We start from the raw sequence: 26,735 nt of genomic DNA on the forward strand, positions 1-26,735 counted from the left end.
TTTCAATGCACGTTAATGACTCAAAGAAGAGTCCTCAACTATAACGTGTTTTTTAAAAATATATATATTTTTAAACTATCCTACCTGTGCCGTTGAGGAACTAGAGTAAACACACTTGTAGTTTTGTCTGGAAGACATGCATCCCCGCCATCACACAATTACTGTTGTTTACGCAATACAAAAACGGTCCATTATAAATCGCAATCTGGGTCAGGTCAAATAAAATACAACCTATGTAGACTTAATATGGTGAAATTCTTACTTATGTGCACATTTTCTCCACAATAAACAAACATAGGCCCGTTCTGTTCTGAACAACCCAGGGTGTGACGCCATGTCATCTTGTACCTATACATCAAACACAGTGATCACGAATGCTGACACTGTATATGGAATTCGTTTTTTTGTGATTTGGAGATGTGAAGTGCACATTTGGACTCACGGGTGTTTGGCTTGGCATCAAAGCGGTATTTATTATAATCCTCAACGTCTCATCTTTCAAAACACATAGTCCTCTTCATTTACAGCATTTCTCTCACTCCGAGAACAAAACATTTTCAAAAGTTGCCCAAGTAGCAAGAGGGATGGATTAGCAAGAGGGCAACTTCTTGTTGCGCAAGGCGCTCAAGTTCAGAACGGCGTTCAGTCAAAACCCATACAGCGCTGTGAAGTGCAGTGCCAGAGCTCCGACGTCATGTATTAACATGTCACTGTGAAGCCACTGCTTACCAATTTATCATTGCCCAAATCTGCCATTTTCAACACGTATATGAATATGAATGTATAGGGTTAACCAGAACTCTATGGGTGCCATTTGGGATACAGCCGTAGTGACATTAATGTAGCTCCTCTCAATATATAGCGGAATGAGGGGTGGGGGTGTCTCTACCGTTCACCTCATACCATGCGTATCACATTTCATGCTTTCTTACTTTCTTACCAAGAGGCTTTGTAATAGTTTTTTGCAATTCTGTCATCCTTTTTTCTCTCTGTCTCTCTCGGTCATTCTCTCTCTCTCTCATTTTCTCTTTTCAGTGTTCCTCCTGGTAGAAAAGGCCCAGCTTTAACATGCCTGAAAGTTTTATTTTGCTGCTGAATGGGATTAAAGCTGTATCGATAACCAGAGGTTTAATGCATTAATATAAAACGCAAAGGGGCTTATTAGACTTTCCATTTTGTCAGCAGTACGTAGACAGGTAGCCAACACTACACATGGCAAGTCCTTATATGTGTAAATTAATTTCCCCCAAGAGAGTGATATACACGCACATACACACACACACACACACACACACACACACACACACACACACACACACACACACACACACACACACACACACACACACACACACACACACACACACACAGTGCTGCTCAGGAGAAACATCAAAGGGAGGGACCACAACTTGGCCAAGTGGATTTGAAAGGGATGAGGCTTTAATCTATTTAAACTTTGCTTGCTCTGTATATTTTCTCAGTCAAAGCCCCATTCACTCCCCCGCCCCTTTTTGTTCCTTCCAGCAGTAAAAATACCTGCTTCTATTCTGATGTATCCCTCTTTCTCCCTTCCAGTGGTTAAACTACCTGCTTCTATTCTGATGTATCCCTCTTTTTCCCTTCCAGTGGTTAAACTACCTGCTTCTATTCTGATGTATCCCTCTTTCTCCCTTCCAGTGGTTAAACTACCTGCTTCTATTCTGATGTATCCCTCTCTCTCCCTTCCAGTGGTTAAACTACCTGCTTCTATTCTGCTGTATCCCTCTTTCTCCCTTCCAGTGGTTAAACTACCTGCTTCTATTCTGCTGTATCCCTCTTTCTCCCTTCCAATGGTTAAACTACCTGCTTCTATTCTGCTGTATCCCTCTTTCTCCCTTCCAGTGGTTAAACTACCTGCTTCTATTCTGCTGTATCCCTCTTTCTCCCTTCCAGTGGTTAAACTACCTGCTTCTATTCTGATGTATCCCTCTTTCTCCCTTCCAGTGGTTAAACTACCTGCTTCTATTCTGCTGTATCCCTCTTTCTCCCTTCCAGTGGTTAAACTACCTGCTTATATTCTGCTGTATCCTTCTTTCTCCCTTCCAGTGGTTAAACTACCTGCTTCTATTCTGCTGTATCCCTCTTTCTCCCTTCCAGCAGTGAAACTACCTGCTTCTATTCTGCTGTACCTCTTTCTCCCTTCCATCAGTAAAACTACCTGCTTCTATTCTGATGTATCCCTCTTTCTCCCTTCCAGTGGTTAAACTACCTGCTTCTATTCTGCTGTATCCCTCTTTCTCCCTTCCAGTGGTTAAACTACCTGCTTCCATTCCGCTGTATCCCTCTTTCTCCCTTCCAGTGGTTAAACTACCTGCTTCTATTCTGCTGTATACCTCTTTCTCCCTTCCAGTGGTTAAACTACCTGCTTCTATTCCGATGTATCCCTCTTTTTCCCTTCCAGTGGTTAAACTACCTGCTTCTATTCTGCTGTATCCCTCTTTCTCCCTTCCAGTGGTTAAACTACCTGCTTCTATTCTGATGTATCCCTCTTTCTCCCTTCCAGCAGTAAAACTACCTGCTTCTATTCTGATGTATTCCTCTTTCGCCCTTCCAGTCGTTAAACTACCTGCTTCTATTCTGATGTATCCCTCTTTCTCCCTTCCAGTGGTTAAACTACCTGCTTCTATTCTGATGTATCCCTCTTTCTCCCTTCCAGTGGTTAAACTACCTGCTTCTATTCTGCTGTATCCCTCTTTCTCCCTTCCAGTGGTTAAACTACCTGCTTCTATTCTGCTGTATCCCTCTTTCTCCCTTCCAGTTGTTAAACTACCTGCTTCTATTCTGCTGTATCCCTCTTTCTCCCTTCCAGTGGTTAAACTACCTGCTTCTATTCCGCTGTATCCCTCTTTCTCTCTTCCAGTGGTTAAACTACCTGCTTCTATTCTGATGTATCCCTCTTTCTCCCTTCCAGTGGTTAAACTACCTGCTTCTATTCTGATGTATCCCTCTTTCTCCCTTCCAGTGGTTAAACTACCTGCTTCTATTCTGATGTATCCCTCTTTCTCCCTTCCAGTGGTTAAACTACCTGCTTCTATTCTGCTGTATCCCTCTTTCTCCCTTCCAGTGGTTAAACTACCTGCTTCTATTCTGCTGTATCCCTCTTTCTCCCTTCCAGTGGTTAAACTACCTGCTTCTATTCTGCTGTATACCTCTTTCTCCCTTCCAGTGGTTAAACTACCTGCTTCTATTCTGACGTATCCCTCTTTCTCCCTTCCAGTGGTTAAACTACCTCCTTCTATTCTGCTGTATCCCTCTTTCTCCCTTCCAGTGGTTAAACTACCTGCTTCTATTCTGCTGTGTCCCTCTTTCTCCCTTCCAGTGGTTAAACTACCTGCTTCTATTCCGCTGTATCCCTCTTTCTCCCTTCCAGTTGTTAAACTACCTGCTTCTATTCTGATGTATCCCTCTTTCTCCTTCCAGTGGTTAAACTACCTCCTTCTATTCTGCTGTATCCCTCTTTCTCCCTTCCAGTGGTTAAACTACCTCCTTCTATTCTGATGTATCCCTCTTTCTCCCTTCCAGTGGTTAAACTACCTGCTTCTATTCTGCTGTATCCCTCTTTCTCCCTTCCAGTGGTTAAACTACCTGCTTCTAATCCTATGTCCTCACTATCAGGATCTACAGTGATCTAAACGAAATGTTCTCTCACTGTCAACTGCGTTTATTTTCAGCAAACTTAACATGTGTAAATAGTTAAATGAACATAACAGGATTCAACAACTGAGACATAAACTGAACAAGTTCCACAGACATGTGACTAAAATAAACGGAATAATGTGTCCCTGAACAAAGTGTGTGGGGGGGGGGGGGGGGGGGGGGGGGGTCAAAATCAACAATCAGTATTTGGTGTGGCCACCAGCTGCATTAAGTACTGCAGTGCATCTCATCCTCATGGACTGTACCAGATTTGCCAGATATGTTACCCCACTCTTCCACCAAGGCACCTGCAAGTTCCTGGTAATTTCTTGGGGGAATGGCCCTAGCCCTCACCCTCCGATCCAACAGGTCCCAGCCGTGCTCAATGGAATTGAGATCCGTGGCAGAACACTGACATTCCTGTCTTGCAGGAAATCACGCACAGAATAAGCAGTATGGCTGGTGACATTGTCTTGCTGGAGGGTCATGTCAGGATGAGCCTGCAGGAAGGGTACCACATGAGGAGGAGGATGTCTTCCCTCTAATTCACAGCGATGAGATTGCCTGCAATGACAACAAGCTCAGTCTGATGATGCTGTGATACACCACCCCAGACCATGACGGCCCCTCCACCTCCAAATTGATCCCTCTCCAGAGTACAGGCATTGGTGTAACGCTCATTCCTTCGACGATAAACGCGAATCCGACCATCACCCCTGGTGAGACAAAACCACAACTTGTCAGTGAAGAGCACTTTATGCCAGTCCTGTCTGACCGGATTGTTGTTGTTGTTGTTGTTGCCATCCTGTACCTGTCTGGCAGGTGTGATGTTCGGATGTAACGATCCTGTGCAGATGTTGTTACACGTGGTCTGCCACTGCGAGCTGTCTTTCCTGTCTCTCTGTAGCTCTGTCTTAGGTGTCTCACAGTATGGACATTGCCATTTATTGCCCTGGCATCTGCAGTCCTCATGCCTCCTTGCAGCATGCCAAAGGCACGTTCACGCAGATGAGCAAGGACCCTTGGCATCTTTCTTCTGGTGTTTTTCATTCAGTAGAAAGGTGTCTTTAGTGTCCTACGTTTTCACAACTGTGACCTTAATTGCCTACCATCTGTAAGCTGTTAGTGTCTTAACGACCGTTCCACAGGTGCATGTTCATGAATTGTTTATGGTTCATTGAACCAGCATGGGAAACAGTGTTTAAACCCTTTACAATGAAGATCTGTGACGTTATTTGGATTTTTACTAATTATCTTTGAAAGACAGGGTCCTGAAAAAGGGACGTTTCTTTTTTTTTGCTGAGTTTATCTGCTTCCCAAGTGGCACCCTATTCCCTGTATGGTGTGCTACTTTTAACCTGGGCCCATAGTGCATTTCTTTTGAACACAGCCCTATGTAAATAACTGGATGCCATTTGTGACACAGCCTTAGCGCCTCCCTAATGGCACACCCAGCACTTCTGAAATATGCATTTGGTTCTGAATACAGGGACCAGTGGAAATTCAGAGATGGAACGGCCTTGTCAGCAGCCAGAGTGATCGGCCAGCCTCCCTATTCTATTGTCTGAATATTTGATGATGTTAATCAGGAGAAAAACAGCACTAAGCACTTTGTTCCTTTCCGTTCTCCCAGCTGAACGAAGGAACGCAGGCAGGCGGACGGGCAGGCAAGCAGGCAGGCAGGAGAAGGACCGTGGTGGCTGGAAATAATAGATGGGGAAGTGATGAAATATTCACAGTGTGCTGTGTGATGACTGAGGTCACACAGATGGGATGGAAAGACGTCCCAATGCAGGGCCGACGCTCAGAGAGCTGGGAGAAGGGTTAGGGGAATGGGTTTAGAATAGTTTGGGTTGAAATGACATTGCTGCACTGTATCCCACAATGCCAGTGAGGAAGATACCTTTTTAGATAGATGGCTTCATTCCCATGTTCTTTTCTCTCTGAAAGTATCCAACTTTTTGTTGGAGAGATGGATGTATAGACACTGTAGATGGGTTGAATAATGGATGGCTGTATAGACACTGTAGATGGTTTGAATAATGGATGGATGGATGGATAGACACTGTAGATGGTTTGAATAATAGATGGGATGGATGTATAGACAGTCTAGAGTTGAATAATGGATGGATGTATAGGCACTGTAGGTGGATTGAATAATGGATGGATGGATGTATGGATCTATAGACACTGTAGATGGGGTGAATAATGGATGGATGTATAGACACTATAGATGAGTTGAAGGATGGATGGATGTATAGACACTGTAGATGGGTTGAATAATGGATGGATGTATAGACACTAGATGGGTTGAATAATGGATGGCTGTATAGACACTGTAGATGGGGTGAATAATGGATGGATCTATAGACACTGTAGATGGGTTGAATAATGGATGGATGTATAGACACTAGATGGGTTGAATAATGGATGGATGTATAGACACTAGATGGGTTGAATAATGGATGGATGTATAGACACTGTAGATGGGGTGAATAATGGATGGATGTATAGACACTAGATGAGTTGAATAATGGATGGCTGTATAGACACTGTAGATGGGGTGAATAATGGATGAATGTATAGACAATGTAGATGGGTTGAATAATGGATGGATGTATAGACACTGTAGATGGGGTGAATAATGGATGAATGTATAGACAATGTAGATGGGTTGAATAATGGATGGATGTATAGACACTGTAGATGAGTTGAAGGATGGATGGATGTATAGACACTGTAGATGGGTTGAATAATGGATGGATATATAGACACTGTAGATGGGTTGAATAATGGATGGATGTATAGACACTGTAGATGAGTTGAAGGATGGATGGATGGATGGATAGACACTGTAGATGAGTTGAATAATGGATGGATGTATTGACACTGTAGATGAGTTGAAGGATGGATGGATGGATGGATAGACACTGTAGATGGGTTGAATAATGGATGGATGTGGGGGGGGGGGGGGGCACTGTCCGGGACTATATAAAGGACTATATAAAGGACTATATAAAGGACTATATAAAGGAATATATAAAGGACTATATAAAGGACAATATAAAGGACTATATAAAGGACAATATAAAGGACTATATAAAGGACAATATAAAGGACTATATAAAGGACAATATAAAGGACTATATAAAGGACTATATAAAGGAATATATAAAGGACTATATAAAGGACTATATAAAGGACTATATAAAGGACTATATAAAGGACTATATAAAGGACTATATAAAGGACTATATAAAGGACAATATAAAGGACTATATAAAGGACAATATAAAGGACTATATAAAGGACTATATAAAGGACTATATAAAGGACAATATAAAGGAATATATAAAGGACTATATAAAGGACTATATAAAGGAATATATAAAGGACTATATAAAGGACTATATAAAGGACTATATAAAGGAATATATAAAGGACTATATAAAGGACTATATAAAGGAATATATAAAGGACTATATAAAGGACTATATAAAGGACTATATAAAGGACAATATAAAGGACTATATAAAGGAATATATAAAGGACTATATAAAGGACTATATAAAGGAATATATAAAGGACTATATAAAGGACTATATAAAGGACTATATAAAGGAATATATAAAGGACTATATAAAGGACTATATAAAGGACAATATAAAGGACTATATAAAGGACTATATAAAGGACAATATAAAGGACTATATAAAGGACTATATAAAGGACTATATAAAGGACTATATAAAGGACTATATAAAGGAATATATAAAGGACTATATAAAGGAATATATAAAGGACTATATAAAGGACTATATAAAGGAATATATAAAGGACTATATAAAGGACTATATAAAGGACTATATAAAGGACTATATAAAGGACTATATAAAGGACTATATAAAGGACAATATAAAGGACTATATAAAGGACTATATAAAGGACTATATAAAGGACAATATAAAGGACTATATAAAGGACAATATAAAGGACTATATAAAGGACTATATAAAGGACAATATAAAGGAATATATAAAGGACTATATAAAGGACTATATAAAGGAATATATAAAGGACTATATAAAGGACTATATAAAGGAATATATAAAGGACTATATAAAGGAATATATAAAGGACTATATAAAGGACTATATAAAGGAATATATAAAGGACTATATAAAGGACTATATAAAGGACTATATAAAGGACAATATAAAGGACTATATAAAGGAATATATAAAGGAATATATAAAGGACTATATAAAGGAATATATAAAGGACTATATAAAGGACTATATAAAGGACTATATAAAGGAATATATAAAGGACTATATAAAGGACTATATAAAGGACAATATAAAGGACTATATAAAGGACTATATAAAGGACAATATAAAGGACTATATAAAGGACTATATAAAGGACTATATAAAGGACAATATAAAGGAATATATAAAGGACTATATAAAGGACTATATAAAGGAATATATAAAGGACTATATAAAGGACTATATAAAGGACTATATAAAGGACTATATAAAGGACAATATAAAGGACTATATAAAGGACTATATAAAGGAATATATTAAGGACTATATAAAGGACTATATAAAGGACAATATAAAGGAATATATAAAGGAATATATAAAGGACTATATAAAGGACTATATAAAGGAATATATAAAGGACTATATAAAGGACTATATAAAGGAATATATAAAGGACTATATAAAGGACTATATAAAGGACAATATAAAGGAATATATAAAGGACTATATAAAGGACTATATAAAGGAATATATAAAGGACTATATAAAGGACTATATAAAGGACTATATAAAGGACAATATAAAGGACTATATAAAGGACTATATAAAGGAATATATTAAGGACTATATAAAGGACTATATAAAGGACAATATAAAGGACTATATAAAGGACTATATAAAGGACTATATAAAGGACTATATAAAGGACAATATAAAGGACTATATAAAGGACAATATAAAGGACTATATAAAGGACTATATAAAGGACTATATAAAGGACTATATAAAGGAATATATAAAGGACTATATAAAGGACTATATAAAGGACTATATAAAGGACTATATAAAGGACAATATAAAGGACTATATAAAGGACTATATAAAGGAATATATAAAGGACTATATAAAGGACTATATAAAGGACTATATAAAGGAATATATAAAGGAATATATAAAGGACTATATAAAGGACTATATAAAGGAATATATAAAGGACTATATAAAGGACTATATAAAGGACTATATAAAGGACTATATAAAGGACTATATAAAGGACTATATAAAGGACTATATAAAGGACTATATAAAGGACTATATAAAGGAATATATAAAGGACTATATAAAGGACAATATAAAGGACAATATAAAGGACTATATAAAGGACAATATAAAGGACTATATAAAGGACTATATAAAGGACTATATAAAGGACTATATAAAGGAATATATAAAGGACTATATAAAGGACTATATAAAGGACTATATAAAGGACTATATAAAGGACAATATAAAGGACTATATAAAGGACTATATAAAGGACTATATAAAGGACAATATAAAGGACTATATAAAGGACAATATAAAGGACTATATAAAGGACTATATAAAGGACAATATAAAGGACTATATAAAGGACTATATAAAGGAATATATAAAGGACTATATAAAGGACTATATAAAGGAATATATAAAGGACTATATAAAGGAATATATAAAGGACTATATAAAGGACTATATAAAGGAATATATAAAGGACTATATAAAGGACTATATAAAGGACTATATAAAGGACAATATAAAGGACTATATAAAGGAATATATAAAGGAATATATAAAGGACTATATAAAGGAATATATAAAGGACTATATAAAGGACTATATAAAGGACTATATAAAGGAATATATAAAGGACTATATAAAGGACTATATAAAGGACAATATAAAGGACTATATAAAGGACTATATAAAGGACAATATAAAGGACTATATAAAGGACTATATAAAGGACTATATAAAGGACTATATAAAGGACAATATAAAGGAATATATAAAGGACTATATAAAGGACTATATAAAGGAATATATAAAGGACTATATAAAGGACTATATAAAGGACTATATAAAGGACAATATAAAGGACTATATAAAGGACTATATAAAGGAATATATTAAGGACTATATAAAGGACTATATAAAGGACAATATAAAGGACTATATAAAGGAATATATAAAGGAATATATAAAGGACTATATAAAGGACTATATAAAGGAATATATAAAGGACTATATAAAGGACTATATAAAGGAATATATAAAGGACTATATAAAGGACTATATAAAGGACAATATAAAGGAATATATAAAGGACTATATAAAGGACTATATAAAGGAATATATAAAGGACTATATAAAGGACTATATAAAGGACTATATAAAGGACTATATAAAGGACAATATAAAGGACTATATAAAGGACTATATAAAGGAATATATTAAGGACTATATAAAGGACTATATAAAGGACAATATAAAGGACTATATAAAGGACTATATAAAGGACTATATAAAGGACTATATAAAGGACAATATAAAGGACTATATAAAGGACAATATAAAGGACTATATAAAGGACTATATAAAGGACTATATAAAGGACTATATAAAGGAATATATAAAGGACTATATAAAGGACTATATAAAGGACTATATAAAGGACGATATAAAGGACTATATAAAGGACTATATAAAGGAATATATAAAGGACTATATAAAGGACTATATAAAGGACTATATAAAGGAATATATAAAGGAATATGTAAAGGACTATATAAAGGACTATATAAAGGAATATATAAAGGACTATATAAAGGACTATATAAAGGACTATATAAAGGACTATATAAAGGACTATATAAAGGACTATATAAAGGACAATATAAAGGACTATATAAAGGACTATATAAAGGACTATATAAAGGACTATATAAAGGAATATATAAAGGACTATATAAAGGACTATATAAAGGACAATATAAAGGACAATATAAAGGACTATATAAAGGACAATATAAAGGACTATATAAAGGACTATATAAAGGAATATATAAAGGACTATATAAAGGACTATATAAAGGAATATATAAAGGACTATATAAAGGACTATATAAAGGAATATATAAAGGACTATATAAAGGACTATATAAAGGACAATATAAAGGACAATATAAAGGACTATATAAAGGACAATATAAAGGACTATATAAAGGACTATATAAAGGAATATATAAAGGACTATATAAAGGACAATATAAAGGACTATATAAAGGACTATATAAAGGACTATATAAAGGAATATATAAAGGACTATATAAAGGACTATATAAAGGACAATATAAAGGACTATATAAAGGACTATATTAAGGACTATATAAAGGAATATATAAAGGACTATATAAAGGAATATATAAAGGACTATATAAAGGACTATATAAAGGACTATATAAAGGACTATATAAAGGAATATATAAAGGACTATATAAAGGACTATATTAAGGACTATATAAAGGAATATATAAAGGACTATATAAAGGAATATATGAAGGACTATATTAAGGACTATATTAAGGACTATATAAAGGACTATATAAAGGACTATATAAAGGAATATATAAAGGACTATATAAAGGACTATATAAAGGACTATATAAAGGACAATATAAAGGACTATATAAAGGACTATATAAAGGACTATATTAAGGACTATATTAAGGACAATATAAAGGACTATATTAAGGACTATATTAAGGAATATATAAAGGACTATATTAAGGACAATATTAAGGACAATATTAAGGAATATTACATTTACATTTACATTTAAGTCATTTAGCAGACGCTCTTATCCAGAGCAATATATAAAGGACTATATAAAGGACTATATAAAGGACTATATAAAGGACTATATAAAGGAATATATAAAGGACTATATAAAGGACTATATAAAGGACTATATAAAGGAATATATAAAGGACAATATAAAGGACTATATTAAGGACTATATTAAGGACAATATTAATGACAATATTAAGGACTATATTAAGGACAATATTAAGGACAATATTAAGGAATATATAAAGGACTATATTAAGGACTATATTAAGGACTATATAAAGGACTATATTAAGGACTATATTAAGGAATATATAAAGGACTATATAAAGGAATATATAAAGGACTATATAAAGGACTATATAAAGGAATATATAAAGGACTATATAAAGTTTGGGAGATAAGTAGGAGAGGAGAAGTGGTGCATTCCCATTCATTAGATGTTAATGTCATGCAGACTAGGTGGCAGTCCCTCTCCCACCTCATCCTGACCACCACACACCATGCCTGAATCCATCAGGTCCCATCTCACAGTTATACAAGCTGAAACATTGGCGCTCCCACACTTTCCTTTCCTCCCACACTTCCCTGTATGAAACATTTATGAATCCTCTGTGTGGCTAAGGGCACTGCAGGAGCGCTGGGACAGACCCAGTGCCTTTGGAGAACCAATCACTGATTCATTTATAAGGAAGGGAAAGTGTATGTTCACTGTACTATTTACTCTTCATGTCTTGGTGATTCTATACTGGGCTATTTTAGGTCTAATGTTGATGTCCCACCTCAAAACATACCACAAGTAGATTGATGGGGATGGGTAGAAGAATTGAGGTAGACAGAAGAGAGGGAGGTAGAGATAGGCAGAGCTGGAGAGGCAGAAAGAGAGAGGGAGAACTGAGAGATTTCAGTGGCAGACAGCCCCAGAGATCTAGGCACTCAATAGAATCCTGACTCGTACTCACCTGTTGCAGTAGCCTGTGATAGAAAAACTGCCACCATGTTATTACTCATGACCAGCACATCATATGCTCTCTGATGATGACGCTGTGTTTCCGATTGGTCCGGGAATTCCCACGAAAACCCCATCGATTACGAGGCCATCAAATCGATCGCCCGTGGCTGCCCGGAAAGTGGAATATGCTTGTGTGATACGTTTTGAGGCCTAGATTCAATATGGATGGAATGGATGCACTGATTTTTTTCAAATCTGTTTTTGAGTTTCGAGTACGTTTCCATATAAAAACACCCATGGTTATAAATCCACCGTTGTGTCTAAAATGGCACCCTATTTCCTAAATAGTGCACATCTTTTGACCAGAGCACTACGGGCCATGGTCAAAAGTAGTGCATGATAGAGAAAATAGGTTGTCATTTGGGGTGCAGAATGTGAATACGGCCTTAGGAAAACAATCTTCTCAGCTGTTGGAGCCTCTGGGTGTGTTTTGTGCTTGTCTGGTTAAGGACTGACAAATAGACATAGTCTGTGTCCCGAATGGCACCCTTTCCCCAATGCAGTGCACTACTTTTGACCAGAGCCTTATTGTAGCCCTAAAAGTAGTGCACTTAACAGGAAATAGGGTGCCATTTGAGACACACTGTACATGCATTGTTTCACAAGACACTTCAAAACAACAACATAGCCCGTTTTTCTGTGGTTATCACTGCTTCCTGTGGTTACTTGATCCTGTTCTCCTCGCTGCTGCCTGACAGACAACACTTATATTGATATTGGATCAGGTCTCTAAATAAACTGGTTCATGTTTTTCTCTCAACTTTCACCCTTTTAATTTGAAATTGTTCACTCATAGTACATGAAACAGAATGAGTCTTTGATGTCTCTATTCCCATTAAAATCTTCGCTTCCTATCAGCTGTAAAGGAAAGACGAGCAGTTTGAATGGAATCATGTCCCGAAAGGGATTATAAGTTATCGACCTCAGTAGAGCAAATCATTCTTCATTAATCCTGAGAAATATTTCCATCTACAGGAATGTGGTTGTGTTTAAATGGTCCTTCATAGAGAACAACAGGGATATTACTATAATGGTGGTCATTGTCTATGATTGGCTATGTACAGTACTATAGGCCTAAATGCAGTTTTATCTTTTTACACGGAACAACAATATAAACGCAACATGTAAAGTGTTGGTTCCATGTTTCATGAGCTGAAATAAAAGATCCCAGAAATGATCCATTCGCACAAAAAGCTTTTCTCTCAAATGTTGTGCATACATTTGTTTACATCCCTGTTAGTGAGCCGTTCTTATTTGCCAAGATAATCAAATCAATAAAATGAAATTGTATATGTCATGTGCTGAATACAACCTTACTGTGAAATGCTTACTTTACAAGCCCTTAACCGACAATGCAGTGACGGAAATAGAGTTAAGAAAAGACTTACTAAATTTAGTTAATAAAGTAACACAATAAAATAACAAGGCTATATACAGGGGGTACTTGTACCGAGTCAATGTGCAGGGGTACAGGTTAGTTAAGGTAATTGAGGTTAAAGGGGGGGGGGGGGGGGGGGGGATGCAAATTGTCCGGGTGGCCAATTGATTCATTGTTCAGCGTCTTATGGCTTGGGGATGGAAGCTGTTAAGGAGCCTTTTGGACCAGGACTTGGCGCTCCTGTACCGCTTGTTTGGTAGCAGAGAGAACAGTCTATGACTTGGGTGACTGGAGTCTTTGACAATTGTTCCATCCACCTGCCGGATGTGGCATATTAAGGAGCTGACATTGATGTTTGGGATGCTCTGGGGTATTCCATTCCCCGCCGATATCCACCTACTACGCACAGCCATTAAAGAGGAGTGGGACAACATTCCTCAGGCCACAGCCGTCAACCTGATCAACTCGATGCGAAGGAGATGTCGTGCTGTATGAGGCAAATGGTGGTCATACCAGATACTGATACTGGTTTTCTGATCCACGCCCCTACCTTTTCTTTTTAAGGTGTCTGTCACCAACAGATGCAGATCTATATTCCCAGTTGTGAATTCCATAGATTAGGGCCTAATGAATTCATTTTGATTGGCTGATTTCGTTATTTGAACTGTAACTCAATAAAATATTTGAAATGGTTGCTTGTTGTGTTTATATTTTTGTTCAGTGTAGCTATTTGCTTCGCCAGATGATTCGGAAAGCTTAGCATTAGCTAGCAGCCAAAACATGATGCTATCCAATTCTATATGCTTGTGTGTGTGTGTGTGTGTGTGTGTGTGTGTGTGTGTGTGTGTGTGTGTGAGTGCATGCATGCAAGGTTTGCCTCCATGTAGTTATGTTTTGGCCCAGAGCTGTGTAGAAAACAGGCTTTAGACAGGAAAGGGATTCACTTCAGTTAAATACCAACTGGAGCAATTTGTCACTAAAATGAAGGGGACAGCCTGAAAGTTTGACCGCCTGTTTGCCAAAGCAATTAAATACCTTTCTGGATGAGAGTGTGTCCAATTCACTGCCTCAGACTAGGGGTGAGGGTAGGCTCTCTCTCTCTCTCTCTTTCTCTCTCTCTCTCTCTGTCTCTCTGTCTCTCTCTCTCTCTGTCTCTGTCTCTGTCTCTCTCACAGACAGAAAGACAGACAGACAGACCAGACCAGACCAGACAATGTTGTCATAGCACAATTTTCCCACACCACATATCATATACATCATTAGTCATCCTAGAATTGACATTTGGATTGGGGGGAAACGTAATCTTTCCTCCGAGCAGGGGGGATGTATTTTCTCTGGTAATAAATATTTTAAGCAGGTGTACATGCGGTTAGACCACTTTAGTTCTGCTCTGTAATTGGAGGTGTAGCGGCTAGATTTACCGCCCGTTTTATCTTGTTTGCTGTCCTTCCCGTTAAGGTGTGAATTTAAGGAGAATTACTGCTGATCAATGTGGATTAGTGTAGTAGTCTAGCTCCTGTCTGGGCATCTCAGCACTGGTATAAGGTGTGTGCATGCCCATGCGTTTTGGGCCTCTTCACCACTAGTATTACACGCCTATAGTGACAACAGGAGGGGGCTCAAAAGGCTTACTAGCTGACTAATGGCCACCGTTGTCTCATGCTGTTACCCATGCTCACAAGCACAGCAGAGGCCTTGATGGATCTTTCTGTAGGTGCCAGTCTTCATGCCCAAGCTCTGGATAGATCACAGGGATGTGTGGAGTGTCAGAGTGCTAGGTGCTTAACTGGAAGAGGAAGGGGGGAGTCGGTTGTCAAACCAGCCCCTCATCCCCTCTCCTTAGATACAGCTACCCCCCCACTGCCTCTCCCTCACCCCCTTCCTGCCCATGCCAGCCCCAGATCAAAGGGGAGGAACATGAAAGGCATCTGAGAGATTCGCTCTCAATATCCTCTTTCTCTCTCTCTCTCTCTCTCTCTCTCTCTTAACTCCTCTCACTCTCTCCAACCTCCTTTCACCATCTCCCCCTGTATATCAACGGCTCACCCTCTCTCACTGAGGACTAGTGAGATATCAATGGAGAGGCAGAGGGTGTGGGTGAGATAGACTCATGGGTTTATTGCTCCATTGTTGTTGCTCTCTGCAGGAAGAGAAGGCATTAATTCTCTCCAAGGAGGAGGGAGCTCCACACTTCCTCCTCCTCCACCTCCTCCACTCTCAGGTGAGGCTGCAGGCAGAGATCCACTTGGAATAAGCTTTTTGACCTCCAAAGTTCATTGTCAAGAAACTTTCTCTCCCTCTGAATGCTCAAACGTGCCCGTCATGCTTCTCCACAATTAGCGAAGCTGTGGCGCCACTGAATGTTTCGTGATGCGTCACTAAAACTTGGACCCTCTTTGGTGAACTTTCGGGAACTTGTCTTATAAGGGCCAGAGATTTGAAAATTGAAAATTGAACATCTGTCCACGTCCAAGTGGCCTTGTCGAATTGTCAGACAGGGAGAAGTGTTTGTCTGACGCAGTCAGTGCTGGCTGCCTCCTCTCTGGGCAAGTGTGTCCTCTCATACCGACACAGAGAGATGGAGGAGGAAAGAGGAGAGAGTTTTTTTGGAGGGACTCTTTCTCACAATTTGGCAACCCTGCGCCACTTTTGAGATTCTTGAGAAAACTCTTCAGATAAACAGAGCTCCAATAAGTGGTTTTAGATGGCTGATCTCAGAATATGGGTTTTGTCTAAGGAGTCTGCAATCTCCTCCCTGTCGGCTGGACTGCATCTCTGTGAAAGCCGCTCCATCTTCCATGCATATTTTATTTCTGATTCTTTCTTTATTTCTCTTCTCCTCTTACTAACTATTCATGGCTCCAGTCGATTTAGGGCAAAACGGGGCCTTTCACGAGCACATAAATATTGCATGATTGATAAATGCTGGTCCATTTGATTATGAGTTGGGTGATGTACGTATGTGTGTGGTGGTTAGCTAGCGCTGTGCGGTGCGTTGGAAACTGGGAAAGGGCTCTGGAGTGGGTGGAGAGAGGAGGCAAGGCCCTGCAAAGTGCACATCATAAGTGGATGGGTATTTAAAAATGAATCATGTTTAGTGGAGGGAGGCCCAACAACACGAGTTTTTCACTCCCTCTAAATGCCTTCAAACGGCCAGCTGGCAAGCTTTTCAAGGAGTTGTACTAACTACTCCGACCCACAAATGAATGAGGGCTGATTACTTTGTCATTAATGATTCAAGCACAATTGGAATGTAAATACTGTATGTCTGGAGTGAAGGCCCATTCCCTCTCCACTCCTTGGCACATTGCGTCTCTAGTCCCATTGCAACTTGGTTTGAATTCAAACACTGTCACACCACATAGCATTCAAAAGGTCTATCAACCTTAGGCAGAATAACTTAGCTAGCTCTTTAAATGGCTAAGGAAAGAAACCCGTTTAGGAACATGTACTCACCAATACTTCCTTGTCGGCTGGTTTAATATGTGCATATTGAACAAAAAAGCAGAAGAACGCTGCCATAACGCTACCACACGTATCACCGTGAAGCCTGACAATAAACGGAACGTCAACTAAATTCCACTTCAAAGTGTCTGATTTTAATATAAAAGGATTCTCATTTTGCAACAGGATGCCTCTTTCATCACCCCCGATTGCTTCTCGCAAGTGTGTGTGTGTGGTGTGCGTAGAGTGAATATAGGAATGTGCAATAACCCCACAACTCTTTGGGTGTAATTTCTGCGTCTGAGACCGAAAAGCGATTACAGTGAACTGTGCAGTGCGGAGGCCTAAATAACATCAGCATGAAGCGTTTACACACCGAGTCAGTGTTTCTGTGATGACGAGCGTGTCGTGTCAGCGTGACAGATAAGGAGGCTTTGGGAATAAATGCAATCTGCTTTAATTGTGTAAAGAGAACATGAGAGATGTCAGTGTGAGTTATGCTAATGATAAACCATACTGGAGCGCGCGCGCACACACACACACACACACACTCATTCATACAGTACACACGGATAGACACACACACAAGGATACAGTAAGCATACACACACACATATACTCATTCATACAGTACACACTGATAGACACACACACACGGATACAGTAAGCATACAGTAAGCATACACACACACATACTCATTCATACAGTACACACTGATAGACACTTACACACGGATACAGTAAACATACACACACATACGCACACACACACATACTGAATCAAATAAGAAACAAAGCTCTGAAACGTGTTTGTATGCCAACTTGTAAACAGGCAAGAAAATAAGCCAACACGTGCAAAAATACTTTAGCTATTTTAACCTACAGACAAATTCCAAGGTATTTACACAAAAGCTGTTGTATTTGACTGTGTCTGATATTTCCTGTGTTATAGCTTTCCACATCCTTGCCCTATAGAAAAGATACTGCCTAAATCTTTGGCCAAAGCAAGGGGAGATTTACATTGGTGTAGTGTAGATGCTATTGTTCCATAGCATTAGACTAGGATTGACATGAGCTCCTTGCTACAGCCTTCAGAGTGTAGGCTAAGTATAATACATGGGAGCGGGAGGCTAATCTTCTAAGAATTGGTTGATTAGCTGTAGTTGCGTGATGAACAGAACAGCCAAACACATCCCATTGAAAACCTCTTGGCAGAACCAGCATCCAGCCTTCCAATCTACAATTCTTTCTTTCTCTCTCTCTCGCATCTATTGTCTCTCGTCTCCTATCTCTCGGTCTCTGACACTCTCTGTCGCGATCTCTATTCTAGTTTTTCCTCTGTCTCTCTGTTTTTCTCTATCTTTATCTCTCTATTTCTGACTATTTCTCCCTCTCTGTCTCTCTGTCTCAATTTCTATTCTCTCTTCTCGCTCTCTGCCATAGCTCCAACAGACCAGTGCTGACTGGCTGGTATTCAGGCATCTCTGAGCATGCCAGTTTTCCTTCCTTCCTTATCCTCACAACCAAATATGTTTGTGTGTTTGCCAGTGTAGGCTCCTCAGAGGAGGAAGGGGAGGAAACATTAAGGCTATCCTTTTTAAATAAAACTATACTAAATAAATTCACGTCACCAAAAACTTGATTATAACACACTATTTTGCAATGAAGGTCTACAGTAGTATCAACAGCACTCTGTAGGGTAGCACCATGGTGTAGCCGGGGGACAGCTACACTCTACAAAGCAAATTTATTACAAATAAAGAACTGATCACATTTACTACCGTTCAGAAGTTCTGGGGTCACTTAGAAATGTCCTTGTTTTACATGAAAACATATATGAAATGAGTTGCAAGAGGAATAGGAAATATAGTCAAGAGTTGACAAGTTTATACATAATGATTTTTCATTGAAATAATAATTGTGTCCTTCCAACTTTACTTTCGTCAAAGAATCCTCCATTTGCAGCAATTACAACCTTGCAGACCTTTGACATTCTAGTTGTCAATTTGTTGAGGTAATCTGAAGAGATTTCACCCCATGCTTCCTGAAGCACCTCCCACAAGTTGGATTGGCTTGATGGGCACTTATGTCCATACGGTCAAGCTGCTCCCACAACAGCTCAATAGGGTTGAGGTCCGGTGACTATGCTGGCCACTCCATTATAGACAGAATACCAGCTGACTGCTTATTTCCTAAATAGTTCTTGCATAGTTTGGAGCTGTGCTTTGGGTCATTGTCCTGTTGTAGGAGGAAATTGGCTCCAATTAAGCGCCATCCACAGGGTATATGGCATGGCATTGCAAAATGGAGTGATAGCCTTCCTTCTTCAAGATCCTTTTTACCCTGTACAAATATCCCACTTTACCAGCACCAAAGCACCCCCAGACCATCACATTGCCTCCACCATACTTGACAGATGGCGTCAAGCACTCCTCCAGGATCTTTTCATTTTTTCTGCGTCTCACGAATGTTATACTTTGTGATCCGAACACCTCAAACTTAGATTTGTATGTCCATAACACTTTTTTTCAGTCTTCCTCTGTCCACTGTCTGTGTTATTTTGCCCATCTTAATCTTTTCTTTTTATTGACCAGTCTGAGATATGGCTTTTTCTTTGCAATTCTGCCTAGAAGGCCAGCCTCCCGGAGTCGCCTCTTCACTGTAGACCTTGAGACGGGTACTATTTAATGAGCTGCCAGTTGAGGACTTGTGAGACGTCTGTTTCTCTAACTAGACACTCTAATGTACTTGTCCTCTTGCTCAGTTGTGCACTGAGGCTTCCCACTCCTCTTTCTATTCTGGTTAGGGCCAGTTTGCTCTGTTCTGTGCAGGGAGTAGTACACAGCATTGTACAAGAGCTTCAGTTTCTCAGAACAACAAAAAATCTGCCGTTTCCAGGTACAATAGTCATTTACAACATTAGCAAAGTCTACACAGTTTCTGATAAATTTTATGTTTTTTTTTCCATTTTTTTTTCCAAAAACACAGACATTTCTAAGTGACCCCAAACTTTTGAACGGTAGTGTACGTATTCGGACCCAACTTTTTTGAAGAACTTTTGGCAGCGATTACAGCATCAAGTCTTCTTGGGTATGACACTACAAGCTTGGCACACTTGTATTTGGCGGGTTTCTCCCATTCTTCTCTGCGGATCCTCTCAAGCATTGTCAGATAGAATAGGGAGCATTGCAGGGTTCCGGGCTCTTGCTAGGCCCCTCAAGGACATTCAGAGACTTGTCCCGAAGCCACTCCTACATTGTCTTGGCTATGTGTTTAGGGTTGTTGTCCTTTGGGAAGGTGAAACTTCGTCCCCAGTCTGAGGTCCTGAGCGCTCTGGAGCAGATTTTCATCAATAAAATTAGCTAATAGCCATGTAATCTCCATAGATGGGTTTCCAAGTAGCCACACACAAGCTTAGATCTCCCTGCACAATGCCAACCATTGGATTCTGGAGCAGTGGAAACGCATTCTCTGGAATAATGAATCACACTTCACCATCTGCTAGTCCGACGGACGAACCTGGGTTAGGCAGATGTTAGGAGAACGCTACCTCCCCCGATGCATAGTACCCATCTGTAAAGTTTGGTGGAGGAGGAACGATGGTCTTGGGCTGTATTTCATGGTTTGGGCATGGCCGCTTAGTTCCAGTGAAGGGAAATCTTAACACTACAGCATACAATGACATTCTAGACAATTCTGTGCTTCGAACTTGATGATGACAGTTTGGGGAAGGCCCTTAACCTGTTGCTTCTACCCGGGACGCTTGCGTCCCAACTAGAGCTCTGGAAATGCAAATGCGCTATGCTAAATGCTAATAGTATTAGTTAAAACTCAAAAGTTCATTAAAATACACATGCAGGGTATCGAATTAAAGCTACACTCATTGTGAATCCAGGCAACAAGTCAGATTTTTAAAATGCTTTTCGGCGAAAGCATGAGAAGCTATTATCTGATAGCATGCAACACCCCAAAAGACCCACAGGGGACGTAAACAAAATAATTAGCATTTTGGCGTTACACAAACCGCACAATAAAATAGAAAACATTCATTACCTTTCACCATCTTCTTTGTTGGCACTCCTAGATGTCCCATAAACACTATTTGGGTCTTTATTTCGATTAAATCGGTCCATATAAAGCCTAGATATCGTTATATGTAAGACTGTGTGATAAACGAAAAAAACATCGTTTCAAAACGTAACGTCATTTTTTAAAATTCAAAAAGTCGACGATAAACTTTCACAAAACACTTCGAAATACGTTTGTAATGCAACTTTAGGTATTAGTAAACGTTAATAAGCGATAAAATTCATCAGGAGGCGATGTAAAGATTATTAGCTGTCCGTCTGGAAAAATGTCCAGCTAGAAACTCAACGAAAATATCCGGTCCTAGACCGGATTAGATACGGTGTCCTGTATGTGTTTGACCAAGAAAAAACTCGAAGGGAAATGACAAGACTCTAGACACCCTGTGAAAGCTGTAGGTACTGCAACCTCAGTCAATTAATTGTGGTTCACGTTTATCAATGGGTTCAAGTAGCGCATGGATATATTTTCCCCATTTTCAGTGATCAGTTTTTCCTGTGCTTTTCGATGTAAATGCCGTTCTGGTAAAGCCACAGCAGTGATTTAACCAGTTTTTTAAACGTCTGAGTGTTTTCTATCCACACAGACTAAGCAAATGCATATACTATATTCCTGGCATGAGTAGCAGGGCGCTGAAATGTTGCGCGATTTTTAACAGAATGTTCAAAAAAGTAGAGGGTCGACTGAAGAGGTTAACTGTTTCAGCATGACAATGTCCCTGTGACAAAGCAAGGTCCATACATGTCAAAATCGGTGTGGAAGAACTCACTGCGATGCAGTGCTTTAGACCGCTGCGCCACTCAGGAGGCCCTCAGCTAGCTAGTTTAGCCTTATCAATCACCCGGCTCAAACAGAGAGGGATGCTATGTTACCTAGCTGGCAATGACTATTCAACACTGGATAGCCATAGCCAAGTCAAGGTAAGCTTTTGGTTTTATACATTTTGTGCCACCGGGGCCCGCTGGTGTAACTGCTTGCTAACTGTACACAGAACTGCATGACTGTAGAGGGTTTACTAACGTACCTATGTTTGCCTTCACGTTAGCTAATATGGTGACAACGATGTAGGCTTTGTGTAGAAGTTAGCGGTTATGATATGAAGGTTTGGCTTGGAAAGTTTTTTTTGCCCCTGGTCACAGACAGCTGATGTGTTGTGCACTGAGGTGAGAGGGAGTAGGTGCGATACGTAATCATCCAGCGATCAAAGGACTCATATGCTGTTTGTATGTGGCTGCTGTGAAAGCAGTGGTGTGCCGACATGACCAGTGATGTGCCGACATACTCGTACTCATAATCGTTTCGTAAATTGACAGTTGATAGTCGGGAAAAAAACTGAATTGTTTTAATATGCCTAAATAGATGTTGGCAAAATACCTCCCTGCATGTTCTCACTGAATATCTTTTTTGCCACCAAAACCGTATTAATTCACTTAATCGGTCTCTCCCAAAGATGATGTATTGCCTCAGTGACCTGACTCTGTGTGTGTATAGAGCGTTGACGGGCTGTCCCCCCCCCCTCTTTCTTCATGAAATATATCATTACTGGTTAAAGACAGAGCGCACACTTTTATAAAATAAGCTACTTCTATGCAAATGTTGTTGATCAGTATAATACAATAGCTCTCACATGGAAAGGAAATATAGTGTTTATCATCTGTAGCCCCATGAGTTCAGCCAAATCAAGCTCAATAACTCAGTGCATGCACACACTCCTAATGCATATGCATTCACCTGCATTGTGAATAGGCCTAAGCTACATTTTGATGTAACCAGTTTATCAATAGACTAAAGATCTACCATTTAAATATATACCGTACCAGTCATAAGTTTGGACACCTACTCATGAAAGAGTTTTTCTTTATTTTTACTATTTTCTACATTGTAGAGTAATAGAGAAGAAATGAACACTATGAAATAATACATATGGAATCATGTAGAACCAAAAAAAGTGTTAAACAAATTAAAATATATTTGATAGATTATTCAAAGGAGCCACCCTTTGTCTTGATGACAGCTTTGCACATTATAGGCATTCTCTCAACCAGCTTCATGAGGTAGTCACCTGGAATGCATTTCAATTAACAGGTGTGTGTGACTTGTAAAAAGTTAATTTGAGGCCTAGCGTCGTCCGGATTAGGGAGGGTTTGGCCCGGCAGGGATATCCTTGTCTCATCGCACACTAGCGACTCCTGTGGAAAAAAATAAGTTAATTTGTGGAATTTCTTTCCGTAATGCATTTGAGCCAATGAGTTATGTTGTGACAGGGTAGGGTTGGTATACAGAAGATAACTCTATATGGTAAAATACCAAGTCCATATTATGGCAAGAACAGCTCATAAAAGCAAAGAGAATCGACAGTCCATCATTGCTTTAAGACATGAAGGTCCGTCAATCAGGAACATTTCAAGATCTTTGAAAGTTTCTTCAAGTGCAGTCGCAAAAACCGTCAAGAGCTATGATGAAACTGGCTCTCATGAGGACCGCCACAGGAAAGGAAGACCCAGAGTTACCTCTGATGCAGATGATAAGTTCATTAGATTTACCAACCTTAGAAATCACGGAGTTCAAGTAACAGACACGTCTCAACATCAACTGTTCAGAGGAGACTGCATGAATCAGGCCTTCATGGTCGAATTTCTGCAAAGAAACCACTACTAAAGGACACCAATAATAAGAAGAGACTTGCTCGGGCCAAGAAACACAAGCAATGGACATTATACCGGTGGAAATCTGTCCTTTGGTTTGATGAGTCCAAATTTGAGATTTTTGGTTCCAACCGTCGTGTCTTTGTGAGACGCAGAGTAGGTAAACAGATGATCTCTGAATGTGCGGTTCCCACCGTGAAGCATGGAGGAGGAGGTGTGATGGTGTGGGGTTGCTTTGCTGGTGACACTGTCAGTGATTTATTTAGAATTCAAGGCACACTTAACCAGCATGGCTACCACAGCATTCTGCAGCGATATGCCATCCCAGCTGGGTGGCACTTAGTGGGACTATCATTTGTTTTAGAGGACAATGACCCAAAACACACCTCCAGGCTGTGTAAGGGCTATTTGACCATGAAGGAGAGTGATGGAGTCCTGCATCAGATGATCTGGCCTCCACAATCACCTGACCTACACCCAATTGAGATGGTTTGGGATGAGTTGGACCGCCGAGTGAAGGAAAAGCAGCCAACAAGTGCTCAGCATATTTAAACTCTGTTTTTCACAATTCCTGACATTTAATCCTCGTAAAAATTCCCTGTCTTAGGTCAGTTAGGATCACCACTTTATTTGAAGTATGTGAAATGACAGAATAATAGTAGAGAGAATGATTTATTTCAACTTTTATTTCTTTCATCACTTTCCCATTGGGTCAGACATTTACATACACTCAATTACTATTTGGTAGCATTGGCGTTAAATTGTTTAACTTGGTTCAAACATTTTGGGTAGCCTTCCACAAGCTTCCCACAATAGGTTGGGTGAATTTTGGCCCATTCCTCCTGACAGATCTGGTGTAACTGAGTCAGGTTTGTAGGCCTCCTTGCTCTCACATACCTTTTCAGTTCTGCCCACACATTTTCTATGAGATTGAGGTCAGGGCTTTGTGATGGCCACTCCAATATCTTGACTTTGTTGTCCTTAAGACATTTTGCCACAACTTTGGAAGTATGCTTGGGGTCATTGTCCATTTGGAAGACCCATCTGAAGTCTTGAAATGGTGCTTCAATATATCCACCACATTTTCCTGCCTCATGATACCATCTATTTTGTGAAGTGCACCAGTCCCTACTGCAGTAAAGCACCCCCACAACATGATGCTGCCACCCCTGTGCTTCACGGTTGGGATGGTGTTCCTCGGCTTGCAAGACTCCCCCTTTTTTCTCCAAACATAACAATGGTCATTATGGTCAAACAGTTCTATTTTTGTTTCATCAGACCAGAGGACATTTCTCCAAAAAGTACGATCTTTGTCCCCATGTGCTGTTGCAAATCATAGTCTGACTTTTGTTTTGGAGCAGTAGCTTCTTCCTTGCTGAGCGGCCTTTCAGGTTATGTTGATATCGGACTCTTTTTTACTGTGGATATGGATACTTTTGTACCTGTTTCCTCCAGCATCTTCACCAGGTCCTTTCCTGTTGTTCTGGGATTGATTTGCACTTTTTGCACCAAAGTACGTTCATCTCTAGGAGACAGAACGCGTCTCCTTCCTGAGCGGTATGACGGCTGTATGGTTCCATGGTGTTTATACTTGCATACTATTGTTTGTACATATGAACGTGGTACCTTCAGGCGTTTGGAAATTGGCTGATTCCTTTTGATTTTCCCATGATGTCAATTAGCCTATCAGAAGCTTCTGAAGCCATGACATCATTTTCTTTTCCAAGCTGCTTTAAAGGCACAGTCAATTTAGGCACAGTGAATTATAAGTTAAATAATTTGTCTGTAAACAATTGATGGAAAAATTACTTGTGTCATCCACAAAGTAGATGTCCTAACCGACTTGCCAAAACTATAGTTTGTTAACAAGAAATTTGTGGAGTGGTTGAAAAATTTGTTTTAATGACTGAAACCTAAGTGTATGTAAACTTCCGACTTCAACTGTATTATCTGTGGGTTTTAAAAAAAAAAATTTTTTTTTATTTTGAAGTCAGTTGAGTTAAGGGGGGGGGGGGTCAAGTGTGAGTGTTAGTTCACGAAGGGTCGGGGTGCTGTGGGATTATTTAAGATTATTTTTTGAAGAGGTAGGGTTTCAGATGTTTTCGGAAGATACGCAGGAACTCTGCTGTCCTAGCTTCAGGTGGAAGCTGGTTCCACCATTGTCTGATTGTAGAATTTATGAATTAGTGCATACATGGCTGTCTCTGAAAATGTTGAGGTACATTTTTTTAAGGTAATGATAATGATCTCAAAAGATGCCCAATGATTGAACATAGCATTAGCTGCATGTATCTGTCTGGATCAAGTGCCATTCTTTGACTTTGGCTAATATGCCTTTCGAAGTCGAAATTCTGTTATCGTAACAACCCTTCTCAGTATAAACCATGCCTGTGAGTTGAGCCTTGTTGTAGCAGGCATAGTGTGTTGGCTAGGTCACCGTGGCGATGGTCTGTGTGTGAGAATTCGGTAATAATGGGATGTAGATGTTCTTTGTGCTCTGCCTCTCTGCCCAGTAACCACGAATACATGGCAACACAGCATCTTTATGGAAATGG

General features: G+C 39.1%; 1 protein-coding gene across 2 annotated transcripts in view; it reads left to right on the plus strand.

Annotated features, from left to right (window-relative positions):
• Positions 1-26,735, plus strand: part of LOC115104519 (partitioning defective 3 homolog) — a 581,101-nt gene that overhangs the window by 179,143 nt on the left and 375,223 nt on the right. The window lies entirely within an intron of this gene.

This window comes from Oncorhynchus nerka, linkage group LG22 (genome assembly GCF_034236695.1).
Source record: "Oncorhynchus nerka isolate Pitt River linkage group LG22, Oner_Uvic_2.0, whole genome shotgun sequence".
NCBI lineage: Eukaryota > Metazoa > Chordata > Actinopteri > Salmoniformes > Salmonidae > Oncorhynchus > Oncorhynchus nerka.